The following is a 27,234-nucleotide window of genomic DNA, read 5'->3' on the forward strand; positions in this document are numbered from 1 at the left end:
CAGTCCGCTGCCTGGTGTTGGGCTCGGAGTATTACAAGTTGTTTTTCTTCGAAGAAGTCTTTTTGGTCACGGGACCGAAGGACTCCTCCCTCTTTGGCTCCATTGCGCATGGGCGTCGACTCCATCTTAGATTGTTTTTTTCCGCTGTCGGGTTCGGACGTATTCCTTTTCGCTCCGTGTTTCGGTTCGGAAAGTTAGTCAGAATCTCGGAAGAAAGCGTCGGTATTGTTCCGTTCGGTATCGGGATAGTTCGGTATCGGGATAGTTAGGTACATCGACACCGATCATCGGAAGACTTTGGGGCAGTTTCGTTCCCCCATCGGGGCCTGGTCGGCCCGACCGCGTGCGACATCGAAGCCGATGGAACGGACCCCGTTTCGTTTCTGCCCAAAATGTCACAGTAAGTATCCTTATACAGATCAGCACTTGGTCTGTAACTTGTGCTTGTCCCCCGAGCACAAGGAGGATACCTGTGAAGCCTGTCGAGCCTTCCGGTCCAGAAAAACACTCCGGGACCGAAGAGCCAGGCGTCACCAAATGGCGTCCACGTCGACAAAACAACGTTTCGACGACGAAGAGGAAACATTCTCGGTTCCGGAATCAGAATCCGGAGACTCCGACGTCGAACAACAGCAACAAACTGTGAGTAAGACGTCGAAAAGTAAATCCATCGACAAACCGAAAGCCCAGGGGACGCCACTGCCAACAGGCCATGGCTCGACCCATAAATCAGGCGACCCGTCGAAGGGGCCGAAAAAGGGCACGCCCATAGCGAAGACACCCGACTACGGTCGAGGAACCGCCATGGAGCAACCTCGGAGCCGAGAAAGCGGCTCCGAGAGACAAAAACAAGATACCGGCACCGAAAAACATCGGCACCGAGAATCCATGCCGAAAGGAACAAAAATTCTGTCGGTGCCGAAACCGAAAAAAGATTCTCTCTCGGCGCCGAAAAATACCACACCTTCATCCTACTCAGAGGAACAAGGACTAAGTGGCCAAATGCACAAATTTGGACAAGAGCTCCAAAGTGTAGAATCGGACTACACACAAAAGAGACTGTGCATCCAGCAAGATACAGGGAAGATATCAACCCTTCCCCCAATCATGAGGAAAAGAAGGATCGGACTTCCAAAGGATGACACACAACCACAAGCCAAAGTGGTTAAAAAAGTCACGCCTCCGCCCTCTCCTCCACAGGCATCGCCGGCACAAACACCGCCACAAATGCACTCACCAGCGCAAACTACCATAAGTCATGACGATCAGGATCAAGACGCTTGGGACCTGTATGACACCCCAGTGCCGGACAATGATCCCGAGTCATACCCCACAAAGCCGTCACCGCCAGAGGACAGTACCTCATACTCGCAACTGGTGGCTAGGGCTGCAGACTTCCACAATGTCCAACTGCATTCCGATCCTATAGAGGATGACTTCTTGTTTAACACCCTCTCGGCTACACATAGCCAATATCAATGTCTCCCAATGCTACCAGGGATGTTACGGCACGCAAAACAAATTTTTGAGGAGCCCGTAAAATCAAGAGCCATCACCCCAAGGGTGGATAAGAAATACAAACCACCACCCACAGACCCAGTGTTTATTACTTCGCAGTTACCACCCGACTCTGTGGTAGTAGGGGCAGCTCGCAAAAGAGCAAATTCACATACATCTGGCGACGCCCCACCTCCGGACAAAGAAAGCCGAAAATTTGACGCGGCAGGGAAAAGAGTGGCGTCACAGGCAGCCAACCAGTGGCGCACCGCAAATTCACAAGCGCTGCTGGCCAGATATGACCGCGCACACTGGGACGAGATGCAACTTCTCGTAGACCATCTTCCCCAGGAATACCAAAAAAGGGCGCAGCAAATAGTGGAAGAGGGACAAACGATCTCAAACAATCAAATCCGCTCTTCACTAGACGCAGCCGATACTGCAGCAAGAACAGTCAACACTGCTGTCACCATAAGGAGACACGCTTGGCTACGCACTTCAGGCTTCAAACCTGAAATCCAGCAGGCTGTCCTTAATATGCCCTTCAACGAGAAACAACTGTTTGGCTCGGAAGTGGATACAGCCATTGAAAAACTTAAAAAGGACACAGACACGGCCAAAGCCATGGGCGCACTCTACTCCCCGCAGAGCAGAGGCTCTTTCAGAAAAACTCCATTTAGAGGGGGGTTTCGTGGCCAACCCACAGACACCACCAGCCAACAATCAAGAACCACACCATATCAGGGTTCCTTCCAAAGGGGAGGTTTCAGGGGATATCGGGGGGGTCAATTCCCAAGGAGTAGGGGAAGATTCCAGACTCCAAAAACACCTCCACCTAAACAGTGACTTTCAAGTCACGCAACCCCTTCACTCAACACCAGTGGGGGGAAGACTAAGCCAATTCTACCAATCTTGGCAACAGATTACAACAGACAATTGGGTATTAGCAATAATCCAACATGGCTATTGCATAGAATTCCACAACTTCCCACCGAACATCCCCCCCAAAACACGCAAAATGTCACAACATCATTTAGAACTTTTAGGACTAGAAGTTCAAGCACTACTGCAAAAGGATGCAATAGAATTAGTACCAGTACAACAAAAAAACACAGGAGTTTACTCCCTGTACTTTCTAATTCCAAAAAGAGACGAAACATTGAGACCAATATTAGATCTCAGGACACTAAATACCTACATCATATCGGACCATTTTCACATGGTCACACTACAAGACATCATTCCACTGCTCAAACAGCAAGATTACATGACCACATTAGACCTAAAGGATGCGTACTTTCATATACCAATACACCCTTCTCACAGAAAGTACCTACGGTTTGTATTCAAAGGAATACATTACCAATTCAAGGTGTTGCCATTCGGAATAACAACTGCACCAAGAGTGTTCACAAAATGTCTAGCAGTAGTAGCAGCACACATCAGGAGACAACAGATACATGTGTTCCCTTACCTAGACGACTGGCTAATCAAAACCAACACAGTAAAAAAATGCGCAAACGACACCACCTTTGTCATACAAACCCTTCACAAACTGGGGTTTTCCATCAACTACACAAAATCACACCTAGAACCGTGTCAAACACAACAATATCTAGGAGCAACCATCAACACATCAAAAGGAATTGCCACTCCAAGTCCACAAAGAGTGCAGGCATTCCACAAGCTAATAAGTACTATGTTTCCAAACCAAAAGATACAAGCAAAATTTGCGCTAAAACTTCTAGGCATGATGTCATCATGCATAGCCATTGTCCCAAACGCAAGACTACACATGCGACCCTTACAACAGTGTCTAGCATCACAATGGTCACAGGCACAGGGTCAACTTCAAAATCTGGTGTTGGTAGACCGCCAAACATACCTCTCGCTTCTATGGTGGAACAGCAAAAATTTAAACAAAGGGCGGACATTTCAGGACCCAGTGCCTCAAATACGTTATAACAACAGATGCTTCCATGACAGGGTGGGGAGCACACCTCAATCACCACAGCATTCAAGGCCAATGGGATATACACGAAACAAAATTTCATATCAATTACCTAGAACTGTTGGCAGTATTTCTAGCGTTAAAAGCCTTCCAACCCATAATAACACACAAATACATTCTTGTCAAAACAGACAACATGACAACAATGTATTATCTAAACAAACAAGGAGGAACACACTCAACACAATTGTGCCTCCTAACACAAAAAATTTGGCAGTGGGCGATTCACAACAACATTCGCCTAATAGCACAATTTATTCCAGGAATACAAAACCAACTAGCAGACAACCTTTCGCGAGACCACCAACAAGTCCACGAATGGGAAATTCACCCCCAAGTTCTGAACAAGTACTTTCAAATTTGGGGAACACCCCAGATAGATTTGTTCGCAACAAGAGAAAACTCAAAATGCCAAAACTTCGCATCCAGGTACCCACACCGCGAATCACAAGGCAATGCTCTATGGATGAATTGGTCAGGGATATTTGCGTACGCTTTTCCCCCTCTCCCTCTCCTTCCATATCTAGTAAACAAGTTAAGTCAAAACCAACTCAAACTCATACTGATAGCACCCACATGGGCAAGACAACCTTGGTATACAACTCTACTAGACCTTTCACTAGTACCGCATGTCAAACTACCCAACAGGCCAGATCTGTTAACACAACACAAACAACAGATCAGACATCCAAACCCAGCATCATTGAATCTGGCACTTTGGCTCCTGAAATCCTAGAATTCGGACACTTGGACCTCACACAAGAATGCATGGAGGTCATAAAACAAGCTAGAAAACCTTCCACTAGACACTGCTATGCATCTAAGTGGAAAAGATTTGTTTACTACTGCCATGCCAATCAAATACAACCAGTACATGCCTCTACTAAAGACATAGTAGGATACTTACTACATTTGCAAAAAGCAAATCTCGCTTTTTCATCTATAAAAATACACCTCGCAGCTATATCTGCTTACCTACAAACTACTCATTCATCCTCTCTATTTAGAATACCAGTTATTAAAGCATTCATGGAAGGGCTAAAAAGAATTATACCACCAAGAACACCACCAGTTCCTTCATGGAATCTTAACATCGTCTTAACAAGACTCATGGGTCCCCCTTTCGAACCCATGCATTCCTGTGAAATGCAATATCTAACCTGGAAGGTCGCATTTCTCATTGCAATCACATCCCTCAGAAGAGTAAGTGAAATACAGGCATTTACCATACAAGAACCATTTATTCAAATACACAACAATAAAATAGTTCTAAGAACAAATCCAAAATTTCTGCCAAAAGTAATCTCACCATTCCATTTAAATCAAACAGTAGAATTGCCAGTGTTCTTCCCACAACCAAATTCTGTGGCTGAAAGGGCACTACATACATTAGACATCAAAAGAGCACTAATGTATTACATTGACAGAACAAAGCTAATCAGGAAAACAAAACAACTGTTCATAGCTTTTCAAAAACCACACATAGGAAATCCAATCTCTAAACAAGGCATTGCTAGATGGATAGTCAGATGCATTCAAACATGCTATCTTAAAGCCAAAAGAGAATTGCCTATTACACCAAAGGCACACTCAACCAGAAAGAAAGGTGCTACAATGGCCTTTCTAGGAAACATTCCTATGAGCGAAATATGTAAGGCTGCAACCTGGTCTACGCCTCATACGTTTACTAAACACTACTGTGTAGACGTACTAAATGCACAACAAGCTACAGTGGGCCAAGCTGTACTAAGAACATTATTCCAAACTACTTCAACTCCTACAGGCTAAACCACCGCTTTTAGGGGAGGTAACTGCTTTATAGTCTATGCCAAACATGTGTATCTGCAGCAACATATGCCATCGAACTGAAAATGTCACTTACCCAGTGTACATCTGTTCGTGGCATTAGTCGCTGCAGATTCACATGTACCCTCCCACCTCCCCGGGAAGCCTGTAGCCGTTTAGAAGTAGATCATAAACCTTAAACATTTGAACATTTGTAAAAAATTATTAGAAACTCTTATCATACATACATATTCACTCCATTGCATGGGCACTATTTATACCAAACAACTCCATCCTCACCCTCTGCGGGGAAAACAATCTAAGATGGAGTCGACGCCCATGCGCAATGGAGCCAAAGAGGGAGGAGTCCTTCGGTCCCGTGACCAAAAAGACTTCTTCGAAGAAAAACAACTTGTAATACTCCGAGCCCAACACCAGGCAGCGGACTGTGCCAAACATGTGAATCTGCAGCGACTAATGCCACGAACAGATGTACACTGGGTAAGTGACATTTTCATTTTAGGGTCTTCCTGAAGGAAATCTCTTGAGAACTTAATCTAATATTATGAGGAAGACTATTCCAGAGTATAGCACCTTGATAGGACAGTGACCTTCCTCCCCATCTTGCTCTTTTCACTGTTGGAACTGTGACTATCATGGCTGAGGAGGATCTAAGAAGTCTGCCTGGTGCATAGAAAGAGGCCAATGTTCTAAGCATTTCAGGACCTTGGTTGTATAAAGTTCTATGAATATGGCATAATGCCTTGACTTGAATCCTCTTGGCTACTGGGAGCCAATGTAGAGCGGAAATTCCTGTCCGTATGGATTTTTGCTTGGGTATTTTTAAAGGCACTTGTGCAGCTGCATTTTGTACCCTTTGTAGTCTTTGTATTGTGTATCTCGGTGAACCAATAAATAGAGCATTACCATAATCAAGGCGAGATCCTATCAAGGCTGAACAGCCAGTCTTCTGGCAAGAAAAGGCAAAATTGCCAGAACCTTCCTCAGAGTCCTGAGCAAGGCAAAAGAAGTTTCAGCTACTCTGTTGGCATGTTGCGACATTGAGAGTTAGGGGTCCAACCATACTCCAAGACTTTTAATAAGGTCTTTAGGGGGCGGGAGAGTGGCCACTCCTGTTGGTATAGTTGAATTTGCCAGGGAGTTTCTTGGTTGCCCAAAAAACATGACCTCAGTTTTTCCATCATTGAACTTCAATTTACTTTCCGCCATCTAGGCAGCAACTGCTTGTAAGCAGGGTCCTAGTGCTGTCCCAAGATCCGGTTGTGTGTTGGAGAAGGAGACAATAATTTGAGTATCATCTGCATATGATACTAGATTCAGGCCAAATGACTCAACAATCTCCGCTAATGGCAACATATAGATATTAAATAGCAGAGGGCTCAGAGCAGAGCCCTGTGGAACTCCACAACTGCCCATGATACGTTTAGATGTATATGATCTGTCTAACACCTGGAAGGATCTTCCATAAATACATGAGAAGATCCAATCTAAGGCTACTCCAGAGAGTCCAATCCCCTGCATTCTATTTCTTAGAATGTTTAGGTCTACCGTGTCGAATGCCGCGCTCAGGTCTAGGAGGATAATGGCTGTTTCAAACCCCATTATCCATCCTTTTTTTTTTTTTTTTTTTTTGTTTCCTCCGTAATAGCGATTAGTGCAGTCTCTGTCCCATGCAATGGCCTAAAACCCATCTGTGTGGGGTGTAAGATCTTTCTTTCTTCCAAAAGAACAGAGAGCTGAGCCTGTACATGATTTTCTGCTAGTTTAGCCATTATCGGTAGCAATGAAATCGGTTGGTAGTTGTTTAACAACTTTAGATCCAGGTTAGGTTTTTTTTTAAAAAGAGGCTTAACAATGGCCTGCTTCCATAGGTCTGGCACTACTCCAGAGGATAGTGAAACATTAATAAAGTTAACGATTACCGAACCTAACACTGGCACTCCCATGAGGAGAATCTGAGGTGTAGCAGGGTCCAAAGGAGAACCGGATTTAATGGATCCCAGTAATTTTGTTACACTGTCCATATTAATAGGAGTGAAGTTCGCTAGAATTATCTCTTCCCTTACCTCCTGATCCCTAACTGAGTAGTCTCCTCTTGGAGTATTAGAAAAGGATACATAAATATCCTGAATCTTTTCATGAAAATAAATTGCAAGATTATCAACATGCTGCTGCGGGGAGTCCATAAATTCAGACTCCTCAGAAGGGTGAATAAGATCTTTAAGAGCCTTAAAGATCTCTTTAGGAGAGTTAGCTGCTGCTTCTATCTTTGAGGAATAATATTTAGCCTGTGTTTTTAATTTCAGGATGATAGGCTTGAATCGAATCCCTATATTCTTTTTTCAAGGGGTAATCTTGTGTTTGCCTCCATTTCCTCTCTTGCTTCCTACATTCTCTTTTTTTCTCAAGTAGGCTTAAAGTAAACCATGGGGATGACATCTTCCGAAGCCGATGTCTAGTGTCAGAGAAGGGTATAAGTTCATCCAGACTATCACTAATCCATTTATTAAAGGAATGTGTCAGGTCTGTTATATTAATATTATTATTATTATTTATAGTTTCTGGTCTATTTCTTTGCAGTACATTCATAAAATCAGGGGCATTTAATTTGTGCCATTTCCTTTTGTGTATTGGGGCCTCAGTGCTTGTGGTCTTATGCCAAGGAATAGTTAGTTCTAGTTCTAACAGAAAGTGATCAGACCATGCCAGAGGGCGAGCTGATAAAAATTCTAATCCTGGAACGTTAGAGAACACAAGGTTGTTGTGTGACCTTTGTTATGAGTAGGACTTTGAATTAACTGCTAAGTCACATGCCTTCATGTCTGCTATTAGCAGCTTTGCTGAGACATTATCAACATCTTCTGCATGTAGGTTAAAATGTCCAAGCAGTATAAAATTAGATTTAGTGCATGCTAGTTGAGAGATATTCTCTGCCAATGAGGACCGGAAATCGGTGATGATCATAAGTCGTGTTTGCCACCATTTATCATGATGTAGCTAGGTTTGAGTAACTAAGAGGCATAAAGAGCTTGCTTATTCCTTTCACCCAGTATCCAGCATGTGGACTTGTTTTGTTAATTCCAGGAAGGTGTTTTGTATGATAATACATGAACATGGCCAAATCATCTGAGTAATGTATCTTAGTTGTCCATTTGAACTGACCAACTTCAGCAGTTGTATTTGTTAAATGATTTTTGTGCTGCCATTGTTCCAGCAGCAGTTTTCTATTACTCATTATCATAAAGTAATATACAGAGCAGTATGCACATGTTTGCATGAGCTGCCGGTTGCAGCATTTAGTAGAAGTTTTTTGATTTCCTCTACTGTTAAAAACCTTTTCACATTTACCCTTTCTGTTGATATCCTGAAAATATACCGAATTTTGAGGTGAGTAAATCCTTAGGCTTTTACAGATTTGTTTCTCACTGCCTCCCCCTTTCCTGGATCTAGTCAGTCTTGTCGGTGATGGCAGGCATTTATCCGCTCATCTCGCCTCCACTCTGACCTTGTTGGTAAAGGCTACTACGTGAGCTTTTTCTTGTGTATGCTGTGGAAAATGTGAAGGACATTGCCCCTTTGACATCAGTTCTATTTCATGACTTGCTTGTAGTGTCTTCCAGAGCCCACCTTTTCAAACATATATTTAGCCTCTGACTGACGTCATTTACTCTTAGAGCTCTAACCTTTATTTAGAAGCTTTGAAGTATTGAAACGTGTTGATGATTCAGAAGAGTTTGCCTTTCCTTGCTGGGTAACAATTGTTTGAAGTGTAACTTTTTCAACAAGTTTATCAATGCTGTAGGAAAGTGCTATCTTTCTAGCATAGTTACCCCTACTTTTTGCCTGATGTCAGTGTGTTTAGACTGTAGATCACTGGGATCCTGCTAATCAGGACCCCAGGGTCTGTGCTCTGTCCTCTGAATTTGGTTGCTGTATAACATTTTACACCCACAGTTGGCATACGGGTGCACCTATGTAAGTCCCTAGTAAATGGTACTTACGCATCCAGGGCATTGCTACACCAGGGGTCCCCCATGGGCTTCAGCATGTATTGTGCCACCCATGGGAGCTCATGCAAACTATCCGCAGCCCTGCCATTGTAGCCCCTGTGAAATAATGCCAGCACTCTCAACACAGTTGTGGGGAAGCCATCTTGAGGTATGTAGTGGATACTGGTCAGTACGAATTGTCCAACTACATAATGGCTTCTCTGAACCTAGGCATGTTTGGTATCAAACATGTTGGAATCATGCAACTACACTCAAGCCAGTGTTACTTTAATGATGCCTGTGCAGCTTCACGTGGACTAGCTGCCAGCCTATGCTGCTGCCGCCCTCAGCCACTGTTCTGCCCTCCTGCTGATGAGTCTGGCTCAGGCCGTAGAGGCAGAACAAAAGATTTCTTGTAAGAGAGGTGTGACCACCTCCCCCTCTATATTAGGTGTCTAGGGGCTGGGGTGGGGTGGCCTCTGAGCGCCATGTGACTGCTCTGAAGGGCACATTTGTTGCTATCCTTGCATAATCCTGTTTGCACCTGTTCAGGAGCTCCTGGTTGCTTCTCTGGTGGGAAACTAGCACCAGGGGAGTGACCACCCTCATGTCTTGCTCCTCCCCTAGGGAGGTGCACAGAGCTCTTCCCGTTGGCCACCTGATTCTGCCATCTTGGAAAGAAGGTGGGCGCAGAGGCCTCTGGGAGCATCTGATTGGTTAGGCCAGGTAGATGAAGTCCCTGACTCCCTGTGATAGGTGGGTCACTTCAGAAAGTGACCAACCCCCTTCTAGGGCTACTTAAGGGCTCCTCCATGGGTGGGTCCTCAGATTTGTCAAGCAAGACTCTCCACGTAACTCTCTGCAAGACATCTTCTAATCCTGGCCTCTGGAACCACTGGTCTTCTTTGGTACTGAAACACGTCTGCTTCTGGTGGGAAGGTTCCCATTTCAACATTGTTTCTCCGGGTTCTGCAACATCCAAGGCTGTGCATCCTCCAGGGTCATAAGGCCTCTGTTTGCACCTGGAAGCATGAAGGAATCTCCCTTGGAGTGAAGGAGTCACTCCCCTGCATCTGCAGGCACCTCAAGACAACGTCAAACAGCTGGTGGGGTCTGCTGTTACACAAACATCGAAAGGCTCTGATTCACAGGTGGTTAGTCTGTGGCTACCTCTGGGTCCTGCTTGTCTCCTAACCATCTTGGCAGACTGTGGGCCCCTACCCCTGGACTGGAACCCCTGTGCATCCCAGCGCAACTCTTGCACTTGCTAAGGCTTGTTGACTCTTCTTCGAGGCGATCTTCAGACGCCAAGAAGCCGCGGCTTCCAGCACTCTGGAACTCGAAGATCGGTCCCTGTCCCTGACCTGCAACTCCTGCGATGTGGGACATCTATTTTGGTGTGCTAGTGAGGCCTCCTTGTGACTTGGTGTCCAATGCCTGTGGTTCCCTTGTGGGGGTCTCCAAAGACGTCTGCTGGCTTTCCTGCATGATGAGGGCCAGCCCTGGCTTCCCCTCAAGAGTAGAGTCTCTGGACCTTGCTGGTCCTGAAAACTCTGTAAGTAAGTCTTTAGATCTTACATGCATTTGCCAGTGCTTGTTGTTGACCTGGCTGGTCACTGACCTTCCTGCAATCTGGCGACTGTCGAGGGACAGCTCGTAGGCGACTCCTGGGATCTCCTGCTGCTCCTGGACCCCACAGCTGAACTTCTTTCTCCCCTGACTTACATGATCTTCACCTGTAGGAGGATGAGCCCCACCTGGGTAGCTACAAGGGTGTGGCACTCTGTACCCTTCCTTTTCAGGTCCTCCACGTCCAGAATCTTGGGTTTGACCAGCCTGGTCCACAGGTCATGACAGCTGGACATTAAGACGCTTCCACTGATTTCAGAGAGTCCCTTCTCCCCTCTGCATATGGATCCCATGGTGTTTGTACTCCTGTCTTCTGGGTATCCTCGGGTGGGGCCACACTCCAACCTTCCTCTTGTCTGTTGGTTTTCTCGGGTTCCACCGGGAAGGGTCCTGAATCACACAAACTCAAACCATTACTCACTGTGTTAGCCTGTGTGACAACTTGGGAACTACCTTGCACCTGGTCAGTGGGGACACCTGCTGTACTTACCTCTGGTGTTTCTATCTACCCCTAGCTAACTACCACACTTACCTTGGTTGGGGTTCAGTATTTCACATTCCACTTTCTCAATATAAGGTTTGCCCCCCTCACCCATAAGGCCCTGTATACATTATGCTATTTCTGTTATTTTGTGCATATATTGAGTGTAGATATCTCCAAAGGGAGATATACCAATGGTAGTCTAGTAGTAGTGCTGTAATAAAGTATCCGTCATTTTTGCACCACTTGTGTGGTTCTTTCTTGTGTGGGAGTTAGTCTGACTACTGTGGTATTGCAAGCACTTTAAATTCCTCCTGGATAAGCTTCAGCTGGTCGCCTCGGCTACCCCGAGAGAGCCTTTGTTCTCTGGACACATAATCACTATCACTGAGGGTATATAGTCACCAGTGTCACAAACTGTTAGAAATTGGGTTTTTGGTTGGCAGTCAGGTTACCACCTGTCCAAGCAAGAACCCTCACTCTAGTCAGGGTAAGTCACACACAATCCAAATTATCCTGTGCCCACCCTCTGGTAGCTTGGCACTGAACAGTCAGGCTTAACTTAGAAGGCAATGTTTAAAGTATTTGTGCAATAAATCATACAATAACACAATATAGCACCACAAAAATACACCACACAGTGTTTAGAAAAATATATAATATTTATCTGGGTATTTGCAGGTCAAAACGATCAAAGATGCAATATGAATTTGTAAAGATATCACTGAAAAGTGATATAAAGTGTCTTAAGTCTTTAAAAAGCAAACAAAGTCTCTTTCAAGCACAAAGTACCTGGTTTAAAGTGGAAAATCTCCGCAGAGAGCCACAGAAGAGGAGATGCGTGGAAAAATGGTGTGCGTCGGTTACGCCCCTTCACACACGGACTTGCGTCGTTATTTTTCACTCGGGGAAGACGTGCGTCCTTTTCCGGCACGCAGACTGTCTCCTTCTATGGATCGCGGGATTACCAGATGTCCCAGGGTCTGTGCGTGGATTCCTCGGCTTGTTATCCGGCTGCGCATTGTTCCAGTGGGCTGTGCGTGGAATCTTCTCCCTCACGGCAGGCGTTGCGTCGACTTCCTCTCTGAAGTCTGGTGGCGTTGTCCAGACGAGGCTGTGAGTCGAAGTTCCGGTCGCACTGAAGGCGTCTCGTCGAGCGGCGTCTTTCCGCATCGGCGTGCAGTGAATCTTTCACTGCGGAGCAAGCTGTGCGTCTAATTTTTTGGCGCACGAGGCATCCAGTTGAAAAAGAGGTCTTTTTGGTCCTGAGACTTCAGGGAACAGGAGGCAAGCTCTATCCAAGCCCTTGGAGAGCACTTTTACAGCCAGACAAGAGTTCAGCAAGGCAGCAGGGCAACGGCAAGGCAGCAGTCCTTTGCAGAAAGCAGTCAGGTGAGTCCTTTAGGCAGCCAGGCAGTTCTTCTTGGCAGGATGCAGGTTCAGGTTTCTTCTCCAGTAAGTGTCTGAGGTGGTAGGGCAGAGGCCCTGTTTTATACTAAAATGTGCCTTTGAAGTGGGGGAGACTTCAAAGAGTGGCTAAGAAATGCACCAGGTCCCCTTTCAGTTCAATCCTGTCTGCCAGGGTCCCAGTAGGGGGTGTGGCAGCCCTTTGTGTGAGGGCAGGCCCTCCACCCTCCTAGCCCAGGAAGACCCATTCAAAATGCAGATGTATGCACGTGAGGCTGAGTACCCTGTGTTTTGGGTGTGTCTGAGTGAATGCACAAGGAGCTGTCGACTATACCTAGCCAGACGTGGATTGAAAGGCACAGAAAGATTTAAGTGCAGAGAAATGCTCACTTTCTGAAAGTGGCATTTCTAAAATAGTAATATTAAATCCAACTTCACCAGTCAGCAGGATTTTGTATTACTGTTCTGGCCATACTAAATATGACCTTCCTACTCCTTTCAGATCAGCAGCTACCACTTCAACAATGTATGAGGGCAGCCCCAATGTTAGCCTATGAAGGGAGCAGGCCTTACAGTAGTGTAAAAAAGAATTTAGGAGTTTTACACTACCAGGACATATAAACTACACAGGTACATGTCCTGCATTTTACCCATACAGCACCCTGCTCTAGGGGTTACCTAGGGCGCACATTAGGGGTGACATATGTAGAAAAAGGAGTTTTGGCTTGGCAAATACTTTTATATGCCAAGTCGAAGTGGCAGTGAAACTACACACACAGGCCTTGCAATGGCAGGCCTGAGACAAGGTTAAGGGGCTACTTAAGTGGGTGGCACAACCAGTGCTCAAGGCCCACTAGTAGCATTTAATCTACAGGCCCTAGGCACACACAGTGCACTCTATTAGGGTCTTACAAGTAAATTGAATAGCCAATCATGGATAAACCAATCAACAGTACAATTTACACAGAGAGCATATACACTTTAGTACTGGTAAGCAGTGGTAAAGTGCCCAGAGGTCAAAAGCCAACAAGAGCAGGTCAGGAAAAATAGGAGGAAGGAGGCAAAAAGTTTGGGGATGACCCTGTCAAAAAGGTCAGGTCCAACACAAACCAAGCACTTTTTGTTCTGTGTGTACACCAATGTAAGATTATGTGCCACAAAGCTGTGAAGTCATTCCATGCTTAAGCAAACTAATCACTCAGTGAGTAGCACAGCAGAAGGGTTCTAATGGTAAAACCTACCAGAATAAATCTTTGTAGGGACATCTATCAATTAAGAAGTTCTCAAATCGACCATAGTTATGATCCTCCATCAAGGCAGTTTGCTTAAGCATGGAATGACTTCACAGCTTCAGGGCACATAACCTTGCATTGGTGTACCCACAGAACAAAAAGTGATTGGTTTGTGTAAGCATTTATTGAGCACACAGTTTTTGTGACTATATACATTGGTTCTGATTCCTTACTGTTCTCGGACACATTCAGTGGTTTACTAGCTTCAATTATCATTGCGATCCGAGTGTTGGAACAGCATGAGACCCTGCATGGCAAATCTTTATTGCATATGATGTGTAGGAAGCTGGCGTGGTGTATGGTGGGTACCTGAGGTACTTACACCAGGTATCTCCTATTAGTGTAGTGTAGGCAGTGTCTAGAAGCCAGGCTCTCTAGAGGTAGCTGTGGATGAGTAGCCATGGCTTATCTAAGACATGCAAAACTCGTGCAATACCACTGTAGTCACAACGCACTCAGTCACATGAAAGAAACGACTTTGTTTTACAAAAATAAAGGCACTTCATTTTAGTGACACAATTACCAAAAAGTAATAGCGGCAACAGTCAACAGGAGGTAACACTCTAGCTATGTACACTAGTAATCAGAAATAGACATAGAAAGGGATAGAAGACAGTGCAATAACAAATAGGCAGTAGTGTTCCTAGGGGGAGCTCAAACCATATACTAAAAAAATGGAATGCAAATGCAGGATTCCCACCTAGGTAAGTGGGATGTGAATAGGGGAGCTGGAGGAAACAGGAAACCCTAAAGGTAAGTACCACAGTGCCCCTCAGCGACCAGGAAGAAAGGAGTAAGTTAGTGGATTTTCCCCAAACCACCCAAAAGGATGAAAAATAAGATAATGCAACACCAAGACAAGACTGCAAGAAACCAGCGGTGAATTCCTGAAGAGGAAGTCCTTTTGGAAGAAGGGGACCAAGTCCTGAGGTCACAGAAGTGTCCAGTGGGGGGCAGGAGCCACTACCCACCCGTCTGTGGTTGAAGGAGATGGACGACGGTAGGACGAGGAGTTGCTAGAGGATGCAGTCGACGCCCCACGCCGGATGGATGATTTCAGTCACAGTGGTGTGGAAAAGCCACCAACAAGCCTTAGCAAAGGCAGATGTCGCGGTGTAGCAGAAGTGGAACTGCGGGGGATCAGCAAGGTCCAGGTGGACTCAGCACACGGGGGAGCATTAGGGGGACCATTAGGTGGACCCTCAGCAAGGCAAAGAGTCCACAGAAGAAAAGGCAGTCCACACCAAAGTCCCACTGGAAGAGGAACCAGGGGTTGAAGAGGAGCTCATGCAGCACAACTGGAGAAGTGTCCCACGCTGCAGGAGAAGCACGCAGAAGGCTGTGCGTTGCAGGAAGGAGTGCGTGGGACTGGGGCTACACGGAGCCTAGAGATCCCTTAGAGGAGATGCAAAAAAGCCTTGGCAGCTGCAAGAGTCATGGTGCATGAGTGTACTGTCCTGCGTGGCAAGGCAAAGGCTTACCTCCACCAAAGTTGGACAGCTGGCAGTAAGGACCAAGAGGACTAGTCTGGACCACGACCCATGATGCAGGATCCACACAGCTCAAGATGAGAGGAGATCCACACAGCTGGTCCTCGCTTGCTCTGTGACTCCTTCACTTCCAGAGAGATTCCTACTTTCTTCTAGTGCAAACTGAAGACACACCGCCCTCAGTGGATGAACAGCCGGTGGAAATGTTGCAGTTGCTGGCCGGAGCCCTGGAAACAATGGACGCAGACTGTCTGGTCCTGGAGAGTCCAGTCGCAGTTCTAGAGGCCAGAAGTCGAAGTGAAGGTTCCAGAGGAATCTTGCAAGCCGAATCTGAGGACCCACCCGAGAGACCCTAAATAGCCCTGAAAGGGGGATTGGTCACTCAGCCAGGTAAGCACCTATCAGGAGGGGGCTCTGACATCACCTGCCTGGCCACTCATATTCTCCCATAGTTCACTTCCATCCTTGGAAACCAGATGGCAGAACCCGGGACCCTCTGGAGGAGCTCTGAGCTGAGCACCCTGGGGTGGTGATGGACAGGGGAGTGGTCACTCCCCTTTCCATTGTCCAGTTCGGCTCCAGGGCAGGAACTGAGGGGTCCCTGAACCGATGTGGACTGGTTTATGCACAGAGGACACCAAATGTGCCCTTCAAATCATACCAGTGGCTTGGGGAGGCTACCCCTCCCAAGCCAGTTGCACCTATTTCCAAAAGGAGAGGGTGTTACCGCCCTCTCCCAAAGGAAATCCTTTGTTCTGCCTTCCTTGGCTTGATGAGATCAAGCAGCAGGAGGGCAGAAACCGGTCAGAGGAGTGGCAGCTGCTTGGGCTGCCTGGAAAACCCTGTAAGACTGGTGGTAGCAATGCTGGCGGTTCTCTAAGGAGCCCCCAGAGTGCATGGAATCATACTTCCAACACTTGTAACAGTATTGGGTTATGATTTGGCAATGTTTGATACCAAACACGCCCAGGTTTGGAGTTACCATTATGTAGCTGGACACAGGCAGTGACCTATGTCCAGTACACGCGTAAAATGGTTTCCCCGCACTCATGAAGTCCAGGAAAATGGAACTGGAGTTCGTGGGGGCACCTCTGCTAGTGCAGGGGTGCCCTAACACACAGGTACCTACACTCTGGGCAGAGAGGGCCTACCATAGGGGTGACTTAGTGACCTGGTGCAGTGACTTGTTGTGAAAACGGGTGCTTGCACCAGTTTCACACTGACTGCAATGGCAAGCTTGCAAAACCTTTTTTATGAGCTCCTTATGGGTGGCAGAATAACTGCAGAAGAAAGTGGGAAGAAAAAGGTACAGTTACCAAAATTCACAGTAGAGAGCATAACCACTGGGGTCCTTTTAGCAGGATCCAAGTGAACACAAACACTGACAACAGGCAGAAAATAGGGGTAACCATGCCAAGAAAGAGGGCACTTTCCTACAAGTAGTATATTCTCACAGCGTGTTATCTTCTCTATTTAATTTTCATGAAATCTTAGCTCCTCCGAGAGTTTCATATCCGTTCTGTCACGACTATAGAACTGCCCTTTATAAGGAGCTACAGCCTGTTTTTTCCATTAGGCACTGCTGATGCGAAATGCATATCCAAACATAAGTCACATAAGTTGGTCAGCTGTCATATCTGCGCTCTGTTTGTTCCCTAGCAATAAAGCAGTCATTTACAACTGCTTTATTTTTCACTTTACAGGAAGACACCCTTCTTCCTAATAGTATAATTTTTGCACATCCATTTCTTTTAAAAAAAAAACTTTCTGCCAGAAAGGGAGTTTGTGCCCAGGCAACTGGTGATGCCTATCCTCCAGACAGGAAGAGTAGAAAGATAGATGCAGAAGACAAGTCGATTGCCATGGAGATGTTTACCCAGTGGAGTATTGCAAATTATATTTGTTGTCTTTACCACCACAACAGATACCCCTGGAGATAAATGGAGCAGCAGATGAGACATCTGGCAGAGGATTATCAGAAAAGGGGCCAAGAACTTGAGAGAGGTTACAGTTCTCTCTAATACCAATATCCAGTGTGCCCTGGACGCTGCTGAGACAGCCTCCAGGAAGATAATACCAGCAGAATCCTCTTCTGACATGCATCTCTTAATGTCTGGTTTTAATTGAGATAGAGCAACACCACAAACGTTCCATTTAATAAACACTTTTTGGACCTCAAGTAAAATAGTATAATAAGTAAATAAGTAAATTAAAAAGGACATGGCTAAATCCATGAGTCCCTTGATGACCCAGTCACCCAAAGCTGCTTTTCAAAAGAAACAAGCTAGTAGGAGAAGCCCCAAAGTGGCTATGACATTGCAGTGACAATAGCAGGAGGGCCATCCCTCTGTCTTCAAAAGGTGGCTCCTGTTAAAACTATAGATGAAAGGTAAAGTAGGCTTCGGCAGGGGTACCTCTAGCATTAAACAGTGAGTTGCTTTCCTTCCCCCTCAATTGCACAGAAGCCATTGAGGGGAGAAAATAGTTATTCTCCGGTATTGTATCTTTGATAAGTTAACATGCTTGAATCATTCCAGGTCGTCCGAAGTGGGAGTTCCATGGTATAATTGTAAATCAGTATAATATAATACTCATAGCTCATAATGGTTTGAAAAACATTCACTTCAGTAACTTACCCACTTCACTCCTTTAGAACCAAACGTCAGCATATCTGGTGACAGCACCCTTTGTAACAGTCCTCACAGAGGTCATGGAAAAGAGAAAGATCACATGATCAGATGCCTTCAGAATCCCCCAAAAAATGCTTTAAAAATCATGAATCTTCAGGAGAACAATTGACATCTGGAGGGCACTTTCATGAACCAAAAAAGAGAAAATATCCTCAGAAAAAGTAGGATTTGAGAGTACCACTCCCTTGCCTAGTTTGGCATTACAAACGAAGAAACCCTCCTCCGTGCCATTTTCTGAAAAAGCTGTCTTAATGGTAACTTCCAAATTAACCTCAAAATTGTTGACAATTTTGATGACATAGACACTGACAAAGTCGACATCAACATAAACCATTGCAACTACGTCCATGATGAAACAGTTGATGACAATGCCGTTAACCACAGTAGTGCTGTTTAAGAAGCCATTGATGCTGCTGACAGGAAAGAGTTGTTCGAGGGCATGCGTGGCTGTAGTTACACATGCTCTTGCATACTCCTTTCACCTAGTGCTGGGTCCTGTTGTGTGCAAGTAGTTTTTCTCGAAGAAGTCTTGAGTCACGAGGTAAAGTGATGACTCCCTCTTGGTCATATTGTGCATGGGCATCAACTCCATTGTTGGATTGTTTACTTTCTGTTTTTTTTCTCTATCTTTCAGATTCAGATGTGTTCTTTGGTGCTCTGGTTCAAGACCATTTTCGGACTGCCTTCGGTCCGTTGTTGACCTCTGTACCTGTTTGTATTGTTTTAGTTCACGTTCCACAGGCTTTCTTGGAAAACAGAAGAAAACTATCACCTGCCAATTCGATGTTTCCAATTGCAGCCTTTGGGCCTCGCCCATTCAGACCTTTTCTCATCTCATCGTATTCAACCAACGATATGCTGCTAACGGAACGGACTGCATTTTGATTCTGTCCCAGCTGCAATGCGAAATACCTGCACACCAACCTGCATCAGGTTTGGAACCTGTGCCTGTCTCCCCACCACAACGAAGATGACCTTGAGGCCTGTTGATCTCCGAAAATGTTGGCGGATCATCCAGCGCATCGGAAAGAAATGCAGTTTAAAGACCTTGAAGAGAGACCAGACATCTTTCGCCAATGCAATGTCGAACAGACAGATGAAGAACTGCAAGAGGCCTTTGCAGCTGAGGAAGAGGCCCTTTACTTTCAGGACTCCGACTACAATATGAGTTAGGCCTGTTGTTCAGGATGGCAAACTACTTTCAAATAATTAGATCAGGTGTGCCATTGACTCAATGGACACAGCTGCTAGGGGCATCAATACCAGCATACTGCTAGCTTGACTATGCATATGTGGCTTTTAGACAGAGGTACAGCATACACTTCTGAATGTTCCTTTTGACTAGCTGTGTGGTCCCCAGGTGGACCAAACTTTAGAAAAGATAAAGGACACAGGGGTTGCTAAATCGATGGGGACACCTCCCACTCCTCATGGTCCCTTTCAGCATCCCACATACAAAGAGGGCACCAAAACTACACCATTCGATGCTTCTGTCACCTCCTATAGGCATCCACATAAGACCTCACCTTCAAGGGGATGTTACAGAGGCCCCTACAGAGGAAATAATTCCAAGGTGTAAGGAAATGCCTCCTTGGCATGGTTGCCCCCTGACTTTTTGCCTTTGCTGATGCTATGTTTACAATTGAAAGTGTGCTGAGGCCTGCTAACCAGGCCCCAGCACCAGTGTTCTTTCCCTAACCTGTACTTTTGTATCCACAATTGGCAGACCCTGGCATCCAGATAAGTCCCTTGTAACTGGTACTTCTAGTACCAAGGGCCCTGATGCCAAGGAAGGTCTCTAAGGGCTGCAGCATGTCTTATGCCACCCTGGAGACCCCTCACTCAGCACAGACACACTGCTTGCCAGCTTGTGTGTGCTAGTGAGGACAAAACGAGTAAGTCGACATGGCACTCCCCTCAGGGTGCCATGCCAGCCTCTCACTGCCTATGCAGTATAGGTAAGACACCCCTCTAGCAGGCCTTACAGCCCTAAGGCAGGGCGCACTATACCATAGGTGAGGGTACCAGTGCATGAGCATGGTACCCCTACAGTGTCTAAACAAAACCTTAGACATTGTAAGTGCAGGGTAGCCATAAGAGTATATGGTCTGGGAGTTTGTCAAACACGAACTCCACAGCACCATAATGGCTACACTGAAAACTGGGAAGTTTGGTATCAAACTTCTCAGCACAATAAATGCACACTGATGCCAGTGTACATTTTATTGTAAAATACACCCCAGAGGGCACCTTAGAGGTGCCCCCTGAAACTTAACCGACTATCTGTGTAGGCTGACTAGTTTTAGCAGCCTGCCACAAACCGAGACATGTTGCTGGCCCCATGGGGAGAGTGCCTTTGTCACTCTGAGGCCAGTAACTAAGCCTGCACTGGGTGGAGATGCTAACACCTCTCCCAGGCAGGAATTGTCACACCTGGCGGTGAGCCTCAAAGGCTCACCTCCTTTGTGCCAACCCAGCAGGACACTCCAGCTAGTGGAGTTGCCCGCCCCCTCCGGCCAGGCCCCACTTTTGGCGGCAAGGCCGGAGAAAATAATGAGAAAAACAAGGAGGAGTCACTGGCCAGTCAGGACAGCCCCTAAGGTGTCCTGAACTGAAGTGACTCTAACTTTTAGAAATCCTCCATCTTGCAGATGGAGGATTCCCCCAATAGGGTTAGGATTGTGACCCCCTCCCCTTGGGAGGAGGCACAAAGAGGGTGTACCCACCCTCAGGGCTAGTAGCCATTGGCTACTAACCCCCCAGACCTAAACACGCCCTTAAATTTAGTATTTAAGGGCTACCCTGAACCCTAGAAAATTAGATTCCTGCAACAACAAGAAGAAGGACTGCCCAGCTGAAAACCCCTGCAGAGGAAGACCAGAAGACAACAACTGCCTTGGCTCCAGAAACTCACCGGCCTGTCTCCTGCCTTCCAAAGAACTCTGCTCCAGCGATGCCTTCCAAAGGGACCAGCGACCTCTGAATCCTCTGAGGACTGCCCTGCTTCGACGACGACAAGAAACTCCCGAGGACAGCGGACCTGCTCCAAAAAGACTGCAACTTTGTTTCAAGAAGCAACTTTAAAGAACCCTGCAACTCCCCGCAAGAAGTGTGAGACTTGCAACACTGCACCCGGCGACCCCGACACGGCTGGTGGAGAACCAACACCTCAGGGAGGACACCCGGACTACTCTACGACTGTGAGTACCAAAACCTGTCCCCCCTGAGCCCCCACAGCGCCGCCTGCAGAGGGAATCCCGAGGCTTCCCCTGACCGCGACTCTCTGAAACCTAAGTCCCGACGCCTGGAAAAGACCCTGCACCCGCAGCCCCCAGGACCTGAAGGACCGGACTTTCACTGCAGAAGTGACCCCCAGGAGTCCCTCTCCCTTGCCCAAGTGGAGATTTCCCCGAGGAAGCCCCCCCTTGCCTGCCTGCAGCGCTGAAGAGATCCCTTGATCTCTCATTGACTAACATTGCGAACCCGACGCTTGTTTCTACACTGCACCCGGCCGCCCCCGCGCTGCTGAGGGTGAAATTTCTGTGTGGGCTTGTGTCCCCCCCGGTGCCCTACAAAACCCCCCTGGTCTGCCCTTCGAAGACGCGGGTACTTACCTGCAAGCAGACCGGAACCGGGGCACCCCCTTCTCTCCATTCTAGCCTATGCGTTTTGGGCACCACTTTGAACTCTGCACCTGACCGGCCCTGAGCTGCTGGTGTGGTAACTTTGGGGTTGCTCTGAACCCCCAACGGTGGGCTACCTTGGACCAAGAACTGAACCCTGTAAGTGTCTTACTTACCTGGTAAAACTAACAAAAACTTACCTCCCCCAGGAACTGTGAAAATTGCACTAAGTGTCCACTTTTAAAGTAGCTATTTGTGAATAACTTGAAAAGTATACATGCAATTGAAATGATTCAAAGTTCCTAATGTACTTACCTGCAATACCTTTCAAACAAGATATTACATGTTAAATTTGAACCTGTGGTTCTTAAAATAAACTAAGAAAAGATATTTTTCTATACAAAACCTATTGGCTGGATTTGTCTCTGAGTGTGTGTACCTCATTTATTGTCTATGTGTATGTACAACAAATGCTTAACACTACTCCTTGGATAAGCCTACTGCTCGACCACACTACCACAAAATAGAGCATTAGTATTATCTATTTTTACCACTATTTTACCTCTAAGGGGAACCCTTGGACTCTGTGCATGCTATTCCTTACTTTGAAATAGCACATACAGAGCCAACTTCCTACATTGGTGGATCAGCGGTGGGGTACAAGACTTTGCATTTGCTGGACTACTCAGCCAATACCTGATCACACGACAAATTCCAAAATTGTCATTAGAAATTGATTTTTGCAATTTGAAAAGTTTTCTAAATTCTTAAAAGACCTGCTAGGGCCTTGTGTTAGATCCTGTTTAGCATTTCTTTTAGAGTTTAAAAGTTTGTAAAAGTTTGAATTAGATTCTAGAACCAGTTGTAGATTCTTAAAAAGTATTCCAACTTTTAGAAGCAAAATGTCTAGCACAGATGTGACTGTGGTGGAACTCGACACCACACCTTACCTCCATCTTAAGATGAGGGAGCTAAGGTCACTCTGTAAAATAAAGAAAATAACAATGGGCCCCAAACCTACCAAAATACAGCTCCAGGAGCTTTTGGCAGAGTTTGAAAAGGCCAACCCCTCTGAGGGTGGCAACTCAGAGGAAGAGGATAGTGACTTGGAGGAAAATTCCCCCCTACCAATCCTATCTAGGGAGAACAGGGTCCCTCAAACCCTGACTCCAAAAATAATAGTCAGAGATGCTGGTTCCCTCACAGGAGAGACCAACACCTCTGAAATCACTGAGGATAGCCCCAGTGAAGAGGACATCCAGTTAGCCAGGATGGCCAAAAGATTGGCTTTGGAAAGACAGATCCTAGCCATAGAGAGGGAAAGACAAGAGATGGGCCTAGGACCCATCAATGGTGGCAGCAACATAAATAGGGTCAGAGATTCTCCTGACATGTTGAAAATCCCTAAAGGGATTGTAACTAAATATGAAGATGGTGATGACATCACCAAATGGTTCACAGCTTTTGAGAGGGCTTGTGTAACCAGAAAAGTGAACAGATCTCACTGGGGTGCTCTCCTTTGGGAAATGTTCACAGGAAAGTGTAGGGATAGACTCCTCACACTCTCTGGACAAGATGCAGAATCTTATGACCTCATGAAGGGTACCCTGATTGAGGGCTTTGGATTCTCCACTGAGGAGTATAGGATTAGATTCAGGGGGGCTCAAAAATCCTCGAGCCAGACCTGGGTTGACTTTGTAGACTACTCAGTGAAAACACTAGATGGTTGGATTCAAGGCAGTGGTGTAAGTAATTATGATGGGCTGTACAATTTATTTGTGAAAGAACACCTGTTAAGTAATTGTTTCAATGATAAACTGCATCAGCATCTGGTAGACCTAGGACCAATTTCTCCCCAAGAATTGGGAAAGAAGGCGGACCATTGGGTCAAGACAAGGGTGTCCAAGACTTCAACAGGGGGTGACCAAAAGAAAGGGGTCACAAAGACTCCCCAGGGGAAGGGTGATGAGACAACCAAAACTAAAAATAGTAAAGAGTCTTCTACAGGCCCCCAAAAACCTGCACAGGAGGGTGGGCCCAGAGCCTCTTCACAAAACAATGGGTACAAGGGTAAAAACTTTGATCCCAAAAAGGCCTGGTGTCATAGCTGTAAACAGCATGGACACCAAACTGGAGACAAGGCCTGTCCCAAGAAAGGTTCCACTCCAAACTCCCATCCAGGTAACACTGGTATGGCTAGTCTCCAAGTGGGATCAACAGTGTGCCCAGAGCAAATCAGGGTCCACACTGAAGCTACTCTAGTTTCTGAGGGTGGGGTGGATTTAGCCACACTAGCTGTCTGGCCGCCTAACATGCAAAAATACAGACAGCAACTCTTGATTAATGGGACTAGAATAGAGGGCCTGAGGGATACAGGTGCCAGTGTCACCATGGTGACAGAGAAACTGGTTTCCCCTGGCCAATACCTGACTGGAAAAACTTACACAGTCACCAATGCTGACAATCAAACTAAAGAACATCCCATGGCAATGGTAACTTTAGAATGGGGAGGGGTCAATGGCCTGAAACAGGTGGTGGTCTCCTCAAACATCCCAGTAGACTGTCTGCTTGGCAATGACCTGGAGTCCTCAGCATGGGCTGAGGTAGAACTAAAAACCCATGCAGCCATGCTGGGTATCCCTGAACTGGTGTGTGTAAAAACAAGAGCACAATGCAAGGCACAGGGTGAAAAAGTAGAGCTGGAGTCTGGAAAAATGGCCCAGCCTACCAAGAGAAAAGGAAAGTCAGTTGGGAAACCAACTGCAACACAGTCAGAAAAAGAGAACCTCTCTTCTCAGGAAGAAGTTCTGCCCTCTGAGGGAACTGAGCCTTTGGAGCTTGAACCTTATCAGGTTGAGCTCTTAGGCCCAGGGGGACCCTCAAGGGAAGAGCTGTGTAAGGGACAAGAAACCTGTCCCTCTCTTGAAGGCCTTAGGCAGCAAGCTGCTGAAGAGTCCAAAGGCAAGAAAAATGGAACACATAGGGTCTATTGGGAAGATGGACTCCTGTACACTGAGGCCAGAGACCCCAAACCTGGTGCCACTAGGAGAGTGGTAGTGCCTCAGTCGTTCAGAGAGTTTATTCTGACCTTAGCCCATGATATTCCCCTTGCTGGGCATTTGGGGCAAACCAAGACGTGGGAGAGGTTAGTCAACCACTTCTACTGGCCCAATATGTCCCAGAAGGTTAAGGAGTTTTGCCTCTCCTGCCCCACCTGTCAATCCAGTGTTAAGACCGGTGGGCACCCAAAGGCCCCCCTCATTCCACTTCCAGTGGTGGGGGTCCCCTTTGAAAGAGTGGGTGTGGACATAGTTGGTCCACTAGAACCTCCCACAGCCTCAGGAAATATGTATATCCTGGTAGTAGTGGATCATGCTACCAGGTATCCTGAAGCTATTCCCCTTAGGTCGACTACTGCCCCTGCAGTAGCCAAGGCCCTCATTGGTATCTTTACCAGAGTGGGTTTCCCTAAGGAGGTGGTGTCTGACAGAGGTGCCAACTTCATGTCAGCATACCTGAAACATATGTGGAATGAGTGTGGAGTGACTTATAAATTCACTACACCTTACCATCCACAAACTAATGGCTTGGTTGAGAGATTCAACAAGACATTAAAAGGCATGATCATGGGGCTCCCAGAAAAACTCAAAAGGAGATGGGATGTCCTCTTGCCATGTCTGCTTTTCGCTTACAGAGAGGTGCCACAGAAGGGAGTAGGATTCTCACCCTTTGAACTTCTGTTTGGTCATCCTGTAAGAGGACCACTTGCCCTTGTTAAAGAAGGCTGGGAGAGACCTCTCCATGAGCCTAAACAGGACATAGTGGACTATGTACTTGGCCTTCGCTCTAGAATGGCAGAGTACATGGAAAAGGCAACCAAAAACCTTGAGGCCAGCCAACAGCTCCAGAAGTTTTGGTATGACCAAAAGGCTGCACTGGTTGAGTTCCAACCAGGGCAGAAAGTCTGGGTTCTGGAGCCTGTGGCTCCCAGGGCACTCCAGGACAAATGGAGTGGCCCTTACCCAGTGCTAGAAAGGAAGAGTCAGGTCACCTACCTGGTGGACCTGGGCACAAGCAGGAGCCCCAAGAGGGTGATCCATGTGAACCGCCTTAAGCTCTTCCATGACAGGGCTGATGTGAATCTGTTGATGGTAACAGATGAGGATCAGGAGGCAGAGAGTGAACCTCTCCCTGATCTTCTGTCATCAGACCCAAAAGATGGCACAGTAGATGGAGTGATCTACTCAGACACCCTCTCTGGCCAACAGCAAGCTGATTGTAGGAGAGTCCTACAACAGTTTCCTGAACTCTTCTCCTTAAACCCTGGTCAGACCCACCTGTGTACCCATGATGTGGACACAGGAGACAGCATGCCTGTCAAAAACAAAATCTTTAGACAGTCTGACCATGTTAAGGAAAGCATCAAGGTGGAAGTCCACAAGATGCTGGAATTGGGAGTAATTGAGCGCTCTGACAGCCCCTGGGCTAGCCCAGTGGTCTTAGTCCCCAAACCTCACACCAAAGATGGAAAGAAAGAGATGAGGTTTTGTGTGGACTACAGAGGGCTCAATTCTGTCACCAAGACAGATGCTCATCCAATTCCAAGAGCTGATGAGCTCATAGATAAATTAGGTGCTGCCAAATTCTTAAGTACCTTTGACTTGACAGCAGGGTACTGGCAAATAAAAATGGCACCTGGAGCAAAAGAGAAAACAGCATTCTCCACACCTGATGGGCATTATCAGTTTACTGTTATGCCCTTTGGTTTAAAGAATGCCCCTGCCACCTTCCAAAGGTTGGTGAATCAAGTCCTTTCTGGTTTGGAGTCCTTTAGCACAGCTTATCTTGATGATATTGCTGTCTTTAGCTCCACCTGGCAGGATCACCTGGTCCACCTGAAGAAGGTTTTGAAGGCTCTGCAATCTGCAGGCCTCTCTATCAAGGCATCCAAATGCCAGATAGGGCAGGGAACTGTGGTTTACTTGGGACACCTTGTAGGTGGAGGCCAAGTTCAGCCACTCCAACCCAAGATCCAGACTATTCTGGACTGGGTAGCTCCAAAAACCCAGACTCAAGTCAGGGCATTCCTTGGCTTGACTGGGTACTACAGGAGGTTTGTGAAGGGATATGGATCCATTGTGACAGCCCTCACTGAACTCACCTCCAAGAAAATGCCCAAGAAAGTAAACTGGACTGTGGAATGCCAACAGGCCTTTGAAACCCTGAAACAAGCAATGTGCTCAGCACCAGTTCTAAAAGCTCCAGATTATTCTAAGCAGTTCATTGTGCAGACTGATGCCTCTGAACATGGGATAGGGG

The 27,234-nt window shown here is 46.5% G+C and overlaps 1 protein-coding gene across 6 annotated transcripts in view; it reads left to right on the forward strand.

Moving 5' to 3' along the window:
• LOC138291300 (ankyrin repeat domain-containing protein 17-like) overlaps positions 1-27,234 on the forward strand; it is a 1,121,799-nt gene that overhangs the window by 316,139 nt on the left and 778,426 nt on the right. The window lies entirely within an intron of this gene.

The sequence above is a fragment of the Pleurodeles waltl genome, chromosome 1_1 (genome assembly GCF_031143425.1).
Source record: "Pleurodeles waltl isolate 20211129_DDA chromosome 1_1, aPleWal1.hap1.20221129, whole genome shotgun sequence".
NCBI classification, from domain to species: Eukaryota; Metazoa; Chordata; class Amphibia; order Caudata; family Salamandridae; genus Pleurodeles; species Pleurodeles waltl.